At 36.5% G+C, this 16,108-nt stretch overlaps 1 pseudogene; it reads left to right on the top strand.

The window, feature by feature from the left end:
- Positions 1-5,060, top strand: part of LOC113912390 — a 29,071-nt pseudogene extending 24,011 nt beyond the window's left edge.
- The last annotated feature ends 11,048 nt before the right edge of the window (positions 5,061-16,108 follow it).

The raw sequence follows: 16,108 nt of genomic DNA on the forward strand, positions 1-16,108 counted from the left end.
TGGTATGCCCATGAAGCCAGCTCTGATTACAAAGGCTTATGTATTGAGAATCCACTAACTTACCACTTCATGTGGTTGTAAAGCCTAGAATAACTGTGAATGCATACCCACATTTTGGGTTATAGGTGCATGGACAGAAGCAGAGATCAGTTAGGAGGCAATTTCAGTAATGGGGAGAGAGTGACTGGGCTGGCAGAGTGGCAGTGGACAGGTTAAGGTATATTAGATTCTAATTACATTTTGAAGGTAACCCTAATGAAATTTACCAAAATGTTAGATGTGGACTAGGAGAAAAAGCAGAAGATCAAGGATAGGAGAGCTTTAAGGTTTGGTCTTTAGCAACTAGAAGACCAAATTGATAGATTATTGGCATTGGAAAGACTGTGGGAGAAAGAAGTTTGTGTAGAAAGATCAGGAGTTCAGTCTTGGACATGCCATTTTGAGATGTTCATTAGTCATCTCAGTGGAGAGTTGAATAAGTAGTTTAGTATATAAGTCTGAGATTCAGAGAGAAGGTCTCAAATGAAAACAGGGGGTGGGAAATTCACCCCCTGTATAGTGCTTAGTACCATGAGACAAGCAGAAATCACCAAGGGAAAGAAGGTAGGTGGAGACACAGACTGGACAATGCTTCTGTGTCTCAGTTGCCCACCTTTTAGGGCTCTTCTAAAAGTAAATTTAACCAAGTGATTTAAGTACTGAACTACATGCCTGTGTAGTAGCAGAAGCTCAACGGTTGTTAATTTTTAAATACATTCTGCTGGCAAATATGCCAAGAGCTTTATTTGTAGTATTTCTCCCACTCCTCATAACATTATATGTAATTTTTAAAAATTTGCTCTACATACTAGACAGATGAAAATTACATGTCAAAATATTTAGCGAACATGTGTAGAGCTAGGCACTGCAGTATGGAAGGCTAAGTAATTGGCCTTAAGTTCACAGACAGTAGGGATCAAAGGGGGATGAGGATCTGGAAATAAAAATGAAGTAATAATGGAGAACACCTACTAGTAGTAAGATAATAATCACATTATTTAAATAAGTACATTTAAATAATTGTAATCAATTTCAGGAACTTTTTCAATGTAATTTAAGGAAACTTACTTTTGAATGGAAACTTTATTTTGATTTTTTTTTAATTATAGGGAACCCGTGGCTTTGAGGCACAGATCAACAGATATATGGAACTTGCAAAATACTTCTATAAGGTTTTGAAGAAAAAAGATAACTTTAAGCTTGTGTTTGATGCAGAGGTAAGGACGTCTTTTTTTTTTTATAATTTAATTGGTTTATACTTTGCTGAGAATTCTTACCTGAATCTTATCTGAGATCATTTTAAAAGTATACTTAGCAAGTATCATAAATATTTTTATCTTATCTAAATGCAAATCACTTAGGTTTTAAAACCTGTTTCATTTAAGTTTTATGTCTTGTATGCCAAGGGTTCAAAAGACTTTGATGATTATATTCAATATTTCATTTTTAAGACAATTAAAACTACTTGGTTACAATTGCTTTTCTGATTTCTCTGGCACAGAATAACAGTAATTTAATTGTTCCTAACTTTTTTCTTGTATGTTATACTATGCAGCTGGGTTTCTGGACAGTAGATCATAGGAGAAGGTGGACTTCAAGTTATGATAATCTTTAGTAGATCATTATTAAGCCACTAAGTAGATATTAATGAAAAAATTGAGATTTTTGCCAGCATTTTGTCCATTTTCCTATCCAAGTCCCAGTCAACCATCCAATGGCATGAAGCCATGCTAATAAAAACAACTGTTAGGGAAAAAATATGCTTTGTCTGTCTTTGAAACTGTTTTCCTCTGACTATATTATTATCTTAATTTTTGTGAGTCTCTTGCAGTCTTAAGTGGAAACTAGAAGTAAAGTCTTTTTTTTAAATTTAATTTAATATTTTTTTAGAGAGAGAGAGGAAAGGAAGGGGCAGAGGGGGAGAGAGAGAGAGAGAGAGAATCTTAAGCAGGCTCCACACCCAGTGTGGAGCCCCACATGGGGCTGGATCTCATGACCCTGAGATCAAGACCTGAGCTGAAATCAAGAGTCAGACACTTAACCAACTGGGCCACCCAGGCGCCCAAAAGTCTGCCTTTTTTAAAATACTGTATATACTCTACGAGTTTATTTTCCTTTCTGAAATGAGCTTAAATTTAAGTAAAGTTCTCTTACACTTTTTATCTATGTGAAAGACATCCAGTCACTGAAACCAGTGAAATAACCTTTTAGAGGTTATTTCAAGGTGAATTCAGAGAGAGGTTAATTATATATGTTGGAGATTTTGGAAATGTAAGTCCTCCGATCTGTACCCACAGCCACTGTTTTAGTGAAGTCTTCTCCATTCTTTCCTGCCTTACTATCATAGCCTAATATTCTAATAGCTAATATTCTTCTCTCTCCACTTGTTCTCTCCTCTAATCCATTGTCCATATTTCAACCCAAATGACCTTTCTCAAATCTGAAACTGGAACTAGCATTATTGTTTAAAATATTTTGAGGAATGGTCATGGAATGGGCGGCTGAAGATCTCTGAGGGAACTGATAGCCCAGAGCACGTTGAGGATGACCTGCAAAGACCGGAAAGTCACCAAGAATTGTGGTAGGAGAGGTTTTCCAGAAAGACAGCAGGAGCCTATGCCAAACTGGGAACTCTGTGAGGACAGTGCCCATTTCTGTTGTCTCTGTGCCCAGGGTCTGATGTGTATTACGTCCTTAAAAACTATTTTTAAACATATTAACAATCAAATTCATTAAAATACCTCTGAAATACTTAAGGAATTAGGTAGGGTTTTAAGGATACTTGTAAAATTTTTGTTTGATTTAGCCTGAGTTCACCAATGTCTGCTTCTGGTATTTTCCACCAAGACTGAAACATATGCCAAAAGGTTTCGAAAGAGATCAAGAACTCCAAAAGGTAAGTGTGTGTGTGTGTGTGTGTGTGTGTGTGTGTTGTTTTTAATTTTAATATTGCCTTTTAAATAATGTGTCTGGTTAGTTTGACTGGCTAGTACATGGTGGTCATGTGGCCCCAAGCCATTAATTTAATATTTGTATAGAGATGAGCTCAATCTCAACATGTCAGTCATTTTGCAAATTAATCCAGTCATAATTTATATAATTGAAAAATATTTACTGAGTATTTAATATGAAATATGCTGAGTTTCTTACTCTTGCTTAAGCCATTCATCAATTAATGTATATCAGGTATTCCAATAAGAGTTAGAGGTATAAAATAAATTAGACAGAATCCCAGTCCTAAATTGGCTAAAAAAGCTTAGTAGGAGAGAAGACAAGAATAGAAATCATTACAATTCTTAACAGCAATAGAAGAGGTAGTTGGAGAAGTGTTACAAAATTTGAAATACTTATCAAAAGATCATCTGAGCAAGAATGTGATATTTTATTAGAGAACAATAAACAATAATACTGAAAAAAAATCCAAATGAATATCATAGCATGGGGGATATTTTGTCTTTACCTTAATGATATATGTTAAAGTAAAGAGGATCACCACCATTATATGTAATTTATCACATATATTTATTGTAAGTTTTTAACCAATCTTAAGCATGCATCACAGATACACATTTTACTTTGAGTTATGCCAACATCATAACCACTTATGTTGGGTAATGTGAGGTGTCCTGGCATGCACTGAACACAAACTCTCTGATATCAGTATTTAAGAGCTTCAGCTTTTTCAATCATCAAAATCTCACTGGGCTTGTAAGTCCTAAGTGAAAATAAAGATTGTTTTGTTTTACTTTTTGCTTCTCATAATACTACTTGTTAAAATATTTCATGGTTTGAGGTAAGTTTTAAGTGAAACTCTTCATAGTTTTGAAGTGTGGTCTTCCATGAGGGCAGTTACTACCAGCTGAGAGCTAATAAGGCACGTATTTACACAGACTTGCAAGCCAGCCCCCGAGGTACACACAGCTTGTTTACCCGTGAGCTGTCCCTCTCAGGGACATGTTCCTGGATGGAAGGCAAGGGGAAGACCATGAAACAATTCCTTAAAATATTGCAGGCAATAACTAGTATCTATTATTTTATGATCATCTTGATTAACTAAAATATTAACTAGGGAAGGACACTACATGAAATGCCCGACTAGAAGGGACATAAATATGTATTGGCTTCTACACAGCCATTACATAAGCCTTAGGGGGAGGTTAAGTCATGGATAGCATCTGCAGCATTTTAAAAGTGAACTGTGTGCAGAAGCAAAAGTTTTGAGAAGAGGAGCAGGTTGAGGTGTTCTAGAATGCCCTCTTCTGGCTTTCCTGAGCGTCCGCGCCACTTTGCCCTGTTGATAATAACCCGAGAAGGTACTAATGTGATCCAGTGTCATGTGTGTGTTGTTGTTGGAAGAGCCATACAGGATGATTACCCAGGCGGGATTTGTTTCTGTGAAATTTACAAAGAAACTGTTTTGCTGCAAAACAGTGACCTTGTAGAAAAACTCAAGATGTAGTACAATAATTCAAATAATGAAAGTTATAATACCAAAACATGCCATTTTTCCATTTCCTATTTCCTTTCACCTCTTTCTCAGATACTTCTATTTGAATTGCCATATAAATATAAGCAAGATATCATACAACCTTCTTTAATGCATTCTAGCACATTTATCTTATTTTATGCATCTGGTCATTGTGAAGTAATGAGAGCTACAGTATGAATGTAGAGCATGATGGGTGTATTTTTTTTTCCTGTACTAAGCCTCTTCTTAAAAATTATCCCTGATAGTTTTAAATTGCCTGCTATTTACTCCGAACTAATGATAGTTATGTAGCCATCTAGAATGTGGGAGAGCATATACTTGTAAAATTACCTTTTAATAATATTTACATTTACACACAGATTGCTCCGAAGATTAAACACAGATGGTGAAGGAAGGCGCAACCGTGATAAGCTACCAGCCATGTGGGGACAAAGTAAATTTTCTTCGAATGGTTTTTTCTAACCCTGCCACAAGGCGAGCAGATGTTGACTACCTTATTGATGAAATTGAAAGGCTTGGAAAGGATTTATGAGACTTCAGTATGAGCTTGAATACAAGTGTGAACAACAACTTAAAAAAAATCTGCTGCTGAAGATAACAAGAGAGGAATACTGTAAGTGGTATCCTCTTTTATCCTTTGCTATGTAAGATGATGAAAGGGAAGCCGGTTCACTGAAGATAAATAAGTTCAAGTTCATTCATGTATTTGTTATTTTCATTATTTTGATCAAAATTATTGAAAATCTGTTAAATGTCAGCTACTTTTCTTGGTGTGTTCAGAGTACACCAGTGAGTCAGAAAGATAAAAATCCCTGTTAGAGGATTTTTGTAAAGGAAGAAGTTCCACTGTGGGCATTCAGTAACTTGGCATATATTTACATGTTGGAATTAACTGAATAAAGACTTCCTGAATTGAAATCATTTTCAATATCACATGGTAGTATTCTGTCTCCATAAAAAATAAAATCATACACAGCATGTTTCTCTTTTTCAAACAGATCAGATGGAATAAAGTGTTCTGTATTTTGGAGCAAAGAGACAGGAATGACAGGGTCTGACATATCTCCCTTTTGAACCTTGCCTTTGTATTTAGAGGGGACTGTGGGTCTACCATGTTTTTATGCAATAATTTAATTCATTTTTTTTCTGCAATAGCATTTTTAATGTCTCTAAAGATCAACTGCAGCGACATCTTTTACAGTTCTCCAAAAGCATATCAGCCATATTTTATAAAATGGAATCAGGTGGCTCCATATTGATGATATCATTAGCGTTTTCCAGCTCCACTTTGGAGATAATAACAGCTAACATTAATAGAGCACTTGCTGTATATCAGATGGTATGCTAAGTATTTCAGCTTGCACAGTCTCATTCAGTTCTCTATTAATGCTGTGATTTAAGTAATTTATTATCTCCATTTCACGAATGAGAAGATGAAGATTTAAAGAGTTTAAATAATGTGTTTAACATCATGCTGCTGCTAAGTAATGAAACCTAAATTTGAAGCTTAGGATGGTTTCTTCTCAAGTGTGCATGACAAAGAATCTGCCAAATATCTTGCTGTAATTAACATTCACTACCTACCAGTTGAGCCGTTTGTCAAATCACTTGACTTAAGCAGTTCTCTTTGCTCTTCTCTGAAATAGGAATAATAACGATGCCCATGCTACAGGTTTTTGTTAGAATAAAATGTTAAATATTTTTTTAAATTGTGTCAGTTTTTTTCTTTTACAACGTATACATGTATCAAACCATCATGATGTACACTTTTAATACCTTACAATTTTGTCAATTATATCACAATCAAGCTGGAAAAATAAAAAGATATTTTCTCGATATAGAAAAAAATCAAATGATTCTGTAACTTCAAAGGAATCTGAAAACCTAAAACTTAATATCACGTTCTGGGAAATGTGGAGGGAAATATAGGGTTGAATCTAGAGAAAAATATAAAGAGGGAAAAAATTTAACATAGAGTATATGTAACTTCTTCTTTATAGCCTGTTGACAATTCACTTTCCCCCAATAGACAAGGAAGAAGCTAGAAGAGACCTATAACGTTGACCGTGTATAGGCTTAGCGCATAATTAATGTTAGTGTTGCATATTTCATTTTTTAGTATGCCAAATAGAACCAGAGACTTAAAAATATATACCAAGTAAAAATAAAGTTCCATAACATTGGTTTTATCTTTATTAATCATTCAGGGTTACAATCAGATATTGTCACGTTTCTTTACTGCAGAGGACATTGTACCCTTCAGTTTTCCAGGCTGCGTTGCATTCATTCAAGTTAAATGTGTAAGAACTTCTATATTTTAGAAAGAAAAACACATGAATTGGGATAGAGATTCTTTTCAATTGTTTTTCTACCAAATAAATAAGACATTTCAGATCCAAAGTTTTCCTCAGAGGAAACATAAAATTGATTATGCTGCAGATTTTGATAGGCTGTGTCTTTGTGGGATACAGGGAATGGCAGTTTAATTATCTAAGTGCAATGTATCCCTTGATAAGAACTCCTGCTCTAGACAGGAGGGTTTGTTCCAAATGTGATTGGGTTTGTCAGGCTTAGAAACATAAATCTGTTTCTTCCCTATGCATTATGCATGATTGCCTATTATTACATAAAGGTTATCAAAGACATATTAAACATTTCCTTTTCAAAAATGCACCTCAAGTTTCTTTGTCCCTATATTCACAATTGTGGGTACTGGTGTTATTTCTTAAAAAACACTTGGAAATAAGAATATAGGAAATCATAATACTACTTCAATATAATGTGCATATTATGTGGGTTATATAAACAGGTTAGAACAGTGCTTTCTTCTAATATCGATTCTATGGATTAAGCAAATATTTTTTGTAGCATTTCTAGAAATCTACAATCTGAGTTTTTCAATGGTGCCCCGTTAATAGCAATGAACCTAATAAGAATTGTTCTATTATTTTGAGGTATGCAACATTTTCAATTATTTGGATACCTTTTTTATACAAGGTTGAAAATTTGTGACATTTAAATTAAAGGATAATATTCATTAACCTATGTCACCCCTTACCTCCTTGACCTTGGATTATTTTCTATTTACTGGTCAATCAAAATTATCTTAGCCACAGAACACTTAACCACTTTTCCCATGGCTATGTTCTCTCAAACAAGCATCTGGCATTAGCCTTGAATTGCATGAAATAATGTGTGAGTTTGCCTTCCATAACTTACAGAAATTCTATAGAAAGGCCCCTTTCTTGCTGCTAAGAGATTTAGTTTAACATGAAATTCTTAAAAGAATATTACCAAGTTGTTTATTTGAGTTTTTACCAAACATAACATAATATGTTTTTAACACTATGAATGTCATTCATTTAACCGAAAGAGAAGACTCCCAGAGAGACTGTATCTCCAGAATTTAGAGTATCAAAAAAAGAAGTTAATGTATTTCTCAAAATTGTATTTTTGATTCAGAGTGCTTCTATAGAATCATGCACAACACATAGGCTTTTATTCTGATGGCAGTTTCAAGGATGCATTAGAGGAGGTTCAAGCCTTGAGCACAGAACCTTAGTTTTAGAGGCTATTGCAATAAGCCAAGGAAGGATAAGGGCCTAGTGGTGCCAACCAATAGGGAATTAAGAGCTATTTAGGAAGTAAAATTACCAAAATGTATCCGGAAGAGAAAAGTTGATAGAGCCTGCTGTTCAGTTTCTAGCTTGAGAGACAGCTTAGATCTTAGTAGCACAGAAATCCAAAAGGGAGAGCCTTATTAGCCCAATGTCATTGGTCTATTTAGCTTGCATATAGTAAATAAACTGGAATTTATGAATTCAGAGGGTTTAGGGTTGTGGAAAATATCACTTAAACTATGTAACTATTGGTGTATAAAATGGAGATGTTTCATGATTGAATAAGCTCCCTTCTGTGTAATTACTGTAGAATCATACATTACTTAGAGACTCTATATGTTAATGCAGGTCACAGAGCACCCTGAACCAGCACGAAAGAATCTGGGAAACCATTGGGTAATTCCATACCTCTTCGTACTTTCTGCTTCATAATCACCTCTATCCTCGAGAGTCTTAGTAAGGCTTTGTATGGGGTGAGATCTCCAGTTTGTCTGAGTCTCATTTAACAGTCGGGTCCCTTGTATTATCGCAATGGTAATCTTTTACCTAAGAGACTGATAAGGAATATTTGAAGCCTCTGGTGTAGTTAACTCTTAAACATTTCCAGTGCAGCCCTACAGGTGTGGGCCTGGAACAGGGAAAAGCCACTGAGGCCCTATATTTATTATAAACAATCTCTCTTTTGCTGAATCATGTTACTCTACATCCTTGCATTCTTCAGTTTTCTGTCTGGCTTTTGTCTCAGCTCAGTTGGGCCTATAACTCCCTTTGATTGAAGGGTCAAGGTTTCGGGTTCCCCCCCCGCCCCGCCGACAAATGTCTGACTTTGACATCAGTCTTCTATCCAGGTCACAGCTTTTAATGTTCATTCTGACCAACCAGTCCCTTCCTTTCCCCATGGGCTGTTTGTCAGACCCTTAACCCCCAGCCCACATCAAGGGTCAGGAACACCAACCCCCAAGTGTCTGTGCTCTACTTGGCACCTTCCTCGTTCACTTCCATTGTAGTGAGACCTGGTTCTTTCCATCAAAAGTGTACTTATTCTGCAAGGTTCAACCCAGGGTACCTCTGAGTCTTTTTCCTGGGCCAGACCCTCCTGTAGGAAATGTGAGTACAAATTCAACAAATATTTTATAAGAATATTGGAATTTATTCCCCCAGTCTTATGTGAGGTCCTATCTCTAGGTCCCCATTATAGTTTTCCTTTTTACAAATATAGTAGTTGATGGACATTAAATCTTTCTCATCTTCACTCCCACATGGAATGTCCTCTCACGTAGAAAACAATTTTGCAAGAAGCTTCCTGGATACAATGATGATAGCAGCTATGCTGATGTTATTTAAACTATATATAGAAATAATAGACATCCCATTAAGTCATATCCATATACTCCCAAATTAATGAACCATTTATAAAGAACATGGATATGCCTTCAATTCTGCACCTCAAAGGATATTTCACAGTCTTATCCTCTCCCAACTTCCACACAATATTCTGACATTTCCTGCTAAAAATAACTTTTAATTTTCTTGAGAAAGTAATTTTGAGGGATGTTTGGGTGGCTCAGTCGGTTAAACATCTGCCTTCGGCTCAGGTCATGATCCCAGGGTCCTGGGATCAAGTCCTGCATCCAGCTCCTTGCTCAGCAGGGAGCCTGCTTCTCCCTCTGCCTTCCACTGCCCATGCTTGTGCTCTCTCTTTCTGACAAATAAATAAATAAATAAAATCTTTTAAAAAAAGTAATTTTAGTACATCTAGTTGCAAACCTTACTATGTTTTTAATTATAAAATAATTAAATTACCTTTGGTCAATAAATTCTAGCAGAACCTTAGGCTATGGTTGTTGAAAGACCATGAATATTTTTGCTATTTTTACTTTGATAAAAACAAATAATTAAACTGGTTTCTACAACTGCCTAAGTTTAAATCACTGGTGAACTGCTTATGAAAGTCCTATGGGACTACATCAAAATAAATAGTTTTTGTACAGCAAAGGAAACCATCAACAAAACAAAAAGGCAACCTCCTGAATGGGAGTAGATATTTGCAAATGATATATCTGATAAGGAGTTTCTATTCAAAACATATAAAGAACTTATACAACTCAACACCAAAAAAACAAACAATCCAATTAAAAAATGGGCAGAGGACCTGAATAGACATTTTTCCAAAGAAGACATACAGATGGCAAGCAGACAGACACATGACAAGATGCTCAACATCATTCATTGTCAGGGAAATCAAGTCCAAACCATAATGAGATATCACCTTACCTGTCAGAATAGCTAAAATAAAAAAAATAAGCAACAACAAGCGTTGGCAAGGATGTGGAGGAAAAGGAACCCTTGTACACTGTTGGTGGGGATGTAAATTGGTACAGATACTGTGGAAACCAGTATGGAGGTTACTTAATAGAAATATCATATGATCCAATAATTCCACTATTGGGTATTTACCCAAAGAAACAGAAAACACTAATTTCAAAAGATATATACACCTCTACATTTACTGAAGCATGTTTACAATAGCCAAGATATGGAAGCAACTTAAGGGTCCACCAATGGCTGAATGGATAAGGAAGATGTGGTGTATAATCACAGTGGAATATTATGCAACCATAGAAAAGATGAGATTGTGCCATTTGAGACAACATGGATGGACCTAGAGGGTATTATGCTAATTGAAATAAGTCAGACTGAGAAAGGCAAATACCATGTGATCTCACTAGTATGTGGAATCTAAACAAAACAAAGCACTAAGTGGATAAAACAAAAAGCAGAATCAGATCTATAAATACAGAGAATAAGCTGGTAGTTGCCAGAGAGAATGGGGCTAAGGGTGGGCAAAATTCGTGAAGGGGAGTCAGAGATACAGGTTTCCAGTTAGGGAATGAATCAGTCATGGGAATAAAAAGCACAGCATAAGGAATATAGTCAATGATATTATAATAGCAAGATAGGACATATGGGGACAGATGGTAGCTACACTTGCGGTGAACAGAGCATAACATGAACGTATGGAATCACTAAGCTGTACATCTGACACTAATGTAACATTGTGTATCAAGTCTATGCAAATAAAAAACGACAAATGTTCACATTTGTCGAAAATGTGGTAATAGGTAATAATAATACCTGATCTTTGATAGCTGTTTTCCAGTTTAAAATCACATTGGCATAACTTATTTTATTTTAGCTGATTGTTTTCTAAAGAAGGCACTGTCACAAACTCTGTGAAAATAAGGAGTATACCAAAGAGGTTAAGAGCCTGGATGCTGGAACCAGGCTTCCTAGGATCAAATCCTAGCTCTGTCCCTTACGAGCAGGCAAATCGGGCTAGTGCCCTGCTTCTTCTGTATTCACTCTCCCCATCTCTCTACTAAGTACCAGTACTACTTCCTCACAGGTTGTATAAGAATTACATGGATTACTTTGCATATGTTACATACTTTAAATGTGCCTGGAATGGAATAAGCCTCTAATACATGTTAATATTTATACCAGAAACACAAGCTTTACGAGCGTTCTTGTTTATTTGTTTGTTTAGTCTTTTAGGTAGGTTTCAAATTCACTATTCCGTTTCAAAAGTCGGATTCTTTCTAGTTTGCCGTGCTGCGTTTCCATGTGCAAAACGTGTGTGAAAGGCATGATGTGGAACAGTCTGTAGTTGGGCCTGGCAGCCTCGGCAGGAATTTGGCAGATGGCAGTGTCAAGAAAAGTATGATCTCAACTGTTGAAAGAAGAAAGATGTAAAGATTATGAATCTGTTACTTGAGTGAAAGGTATTTCAAATAATTCGACAACACCCCCAAAATGGAAACACTCTTACTCTGGTTCTATCATTTTATTTCCTAGGTGCCAAGAACACCATCTTTCTGATAAAATGACCAGCCTTTATCAGAAAATGTAACATTAATCTAGAAGGAAGAGGTATATCCTTATCTGGGAAAGAAATTTTACCAGAATTTCAGCCCTGAGTTATTCTTGATCCAAGGTGAGTTTGCCCATTACATTAGGATGTGCCATGAGCTTAGGGTCCACCTGTCTGAGATAACAGCAAGAATAAAAGCTATTTTTGAGAATCCTACTCCCAGTGTTGACCAGTATAAAGAGATATATGAGATACTTATGAGAGACTTAGGGATTTTTTTTTCTTATTTACCAATTTAAAATTTCTTATTTCTTTTTCGAAAATTTCTATCTAAATTCTAGTTAGTTAACATACAGTGCAATATTGGTTTCAGGAGTAGAATTCAGTGATTCATCACTTACATATAACACCCAGTGCTCATCACAACAGGTGCCCTCCTTCATAAGAGTCTCTTACGGTTTGCTTCCCTTTACCTCTTTTCTTTTTCCCCCTCCCAATATGTTCATCTGTTTTGTTTCTTAAATATACCACGTCTTCTTTATCCATTCATCAGCCAGTGGACATTTGGGCTCTTTCCATTGTTTGGCTATTGTGGACAATGCTGTTATAAACATTGGGGTGCATGCACCCCTTCCAATCTGTATTTTTGTATCCTTTGGGTAAACATCTAGCGCAAGTGCTGGATCATAGGGTAGTTTTATTTTTAACTTTTCAAGGAACCCCCATACTGTTTTCCAGAGTGGCTGCACCAGTTTGCATTCCCACCAACAGTGCGCAAGAGTTCCCCTTTCTCTGCATCCTCTCCAACACCTGTTGTTTGTCGTGTTGTTAATTTTAGCCATTCTGACATGTGTGAGGTGGTAGCTCATCATAGTTTTGATTTGTATTTCCCTGATGTTGAGTGATGTTGAGCATCTTTTCATGTGAGACTCAGGGATTTTTGCGACAGCAAGCAACACACTTGGATCAAAATAATCAATGTTACATTTGCTGAGGTTGGTCTTGTATTCCCAGGCAGACCATATAATCTTGGCTACAGAGACCTCGCATGTATTTGGAGCTTGTACTTGGAACTGACCCATGATTTCAGATTTTCTCTTGGCAACCCTGCAGTCCTGTCTGGGAGCATTTTACCACTGCAGTCCCTTGGGAATATTTCATGCCACAGTTAATCTTTCACAGATAGTAAACACAGTATTTCCAAGTCTCAGCTCCCTTATTCCCATTCGTCAAATTATTTAAAGGTAAATAGAAATAGAAGTGAAGCCATATCCAAATTATCCTTGGCTTAGCCAAGAGCTAGATGTATGACACGATTCATAGTTTACGTTAATTCCCTTTGCCTGATCACATATCTCAGGAAATAACTGGCATAATTAAAAGTGCAACAACCTCATTCAACACGTTAACGTTACCATGTGCACTCTATTTCAGTGACTTATGGATAATTTTGAAAATCAACATTACTCAGCCCCTCTCAAATCCTACGGATTGATTTTTGTATAATTATAGCAGGTGCATTCGGTAGCTGTGTGATGAATTAAAATTTCCTTGGAACAAATGATTTATGATAATTCAACAGTTCCAGATTTTTGCTACAATAACTGTATCAAAAAGTTAAATGCCCCCAGGAAATAGGATGACAAAAATGTGACAATGCCAGCTATATATGGTTGTTTAATAGCTTTGTTAAATTTGGCCTGTACTTCTTCCTTGATTTCCAATGTGAAGAACATTTCTGTGGTTTTGTTTTTCTCTTATGTGAGAAGAATAATTTTGTATCATTTTTCTTTGCATTTTATGCTTACCTTTCATCTCCTAACTCCAAGACCATGAAAGATAGAGACTTCCTGGTTGAGTATTATGAAACAGGGCTTAGGCTAGGACAAATTTCCTTCTGCTTTAATTTGTTCTGGAGGTGGTCTTAGGGGTAGAAATATTATATTACGCTGCTATGGGGAAATAACTGATATGCTGTACTCTACTGCTCATTCCATTCCATCTGGCTTCCTCTGTCTTGCATTGGCAAGTAAGTTTCATGCCCTCACCGTGACATAACTTCAGTTATTAGTAACTCCACAGTTCTGTATTCTTGTAACTGTTCAGCACTTACACTGACCCCTTTGGACTTGGAAAATTTCCAATGCTTTCCCCACACTATGTTAGGGATGCTGGACTCCCTAGGAGAATTGCAACGTAACAAGATACACCACAATTTTTGCTTTTTGGCCCTTTCCCTAAACCTGTTCGGGATCTTTCTGCTTTCTGCATTACTTGTCCTACTTGTGCAAGACAAGAATGTAGACTGACTATAACTCTCAGAGATTGTTCTGGGAATGCAAAATAGAGCAGGCATGCTGGAAAAAACGGACTTTTTTGTATAAAGTGAAACACGGACTCACCATAAGATCTAGAAAATTCCATTCCTAGGTATTTATCTTACAGGCATAAAAACTTATATTTTTAGAAATCCTGCATGCAAATGTTTATTTATAACAGCTTTATTTCTTTATTTCACCAAAAAAAAAAAAAACCCTAGAAAACCACCCAAATTCCCTTCAACCAGCAGATGGACAGATTGTGGTACATACTCCATTGTACACTCTCAGCAAGAAAGATGAACAAACTCTTGGTTCTGTTAATAACACAGATGATGCTCAAATCCATCTTGCTAAGTGAAAGAAGTTACATATGAATTGTAGAAAAAAGGCAGAATTATGGAGACAAGAGATCAAATGAGTGGCTCCATAAGCTGAAGGCTGGGGGAGGGGCTGTCTCTAAAGGGGCAGCATGAGGGAATTTGGGGGCCATGGAACTATTCTGGGTCATGACAACAGCGATGGATACACTACTCCCTGCCTTCGTCAAATCCCAGAGAACTGTGTAACACAAAAAGCAAAATTTAAAAGAGCCTATATTTCACAACTCGAGCCACATGACAAATTTCTACTTTGGCAGAAGATCTGAAGTATGAAAATAACAGTGAGTCACAAGAATTTGGGAGAAATAGGAATTGAATAGGATCCTGTATAGTGGGCTTCTGAGTGACTCTGCTTGGAGAAAGGAAAACAGAGAAGTTGATATCAAGTTTCTCCCTTTAATTTCAGACGATTGATCCCTGAGCCCTCAGTGGGTCTTTTACATTTGTTGCCATGACAATAGAGCTGTGGTAAAAGAGCCACAGACTATGGCTCTCCAGAAATTACATGTTTCATAGGATGATGTAACTAATAAAAAATGATAGCGCAACATACTGCTCCGTAGGCTCAATCTGGTTCTCTTTTGGTGCAAGCTGTCTTCCTAACCATACCATCAGTTTTTATGACTTCAAAGCCTGGTGAATCATTTGCCCTTGATCCACCGATCGTCACAGGCTATGGTTTCTTCAGGCCACATAGATTCCCGCAGTCTCTTCCGCTGAAGATGCTACTCTTATGCCCAGTGCACAATTTTTACTAGTTTGATAGTTTTCCTGAAGCTTGTTCATTGGCAGCAGAAGAGAAAGTCCTTGCTCAACTGACCTGTGGAGACAGTCTACTGAGTTATGACTTCTAATTCTGTCTTTACAGATATCTCTCCACTGCAGGTGTTGATGACTCATAGGAAATTTTTTCCCACTGTCTCATTTTCAGTTAGATGATTAGCTCTATAAGGACAGGGACTACCTCTTGAATCCCATTTTGTAACCAGTGCTAATGACATAAATGGGAAGAACACAATTTATAGTTACCGACTGCTAACACTGAATACATTGCACTGAAATGATATGCTTGGCAAACTGGCTCTCTCACTGGACAGCAACGTCTTCTGGGTCAGGGATGAGGTCCTATTCTAGTCCTAGAAAATAATGGGAATGCACTGATGCCTAGTATATCAATGAGTGTCATGCACTCAGATGGACATAGGAAATGCTTCAGAATTTTCTTAATACTATAGGATAGTGGAATTTGGAATTATTTTTTATATTTTTTCTATAACGTGTCATTCCTTATACCCTGTTCACAGTAGAGAAATGATAGAGGAGCGTAAAATAATTTAATGCATAGAGCATATATGACATCAACTACGGATATATAAAAACTGCATAAA

This window comes from Zalophus californianus, chromosome 14, assembly GCF_009762305.2.
Source record: "Zalophus californianus isolate mZalCal1 chromosome 14, mZalCal1.pri.v2, whole genome shotgun sequence".
Classification (NCBI taxonomy): Eukaryota; Metazoa; Chordata; class Mammalia; order Carnivora; family Otariidae; genus Zalophus; species Zalophus californianus.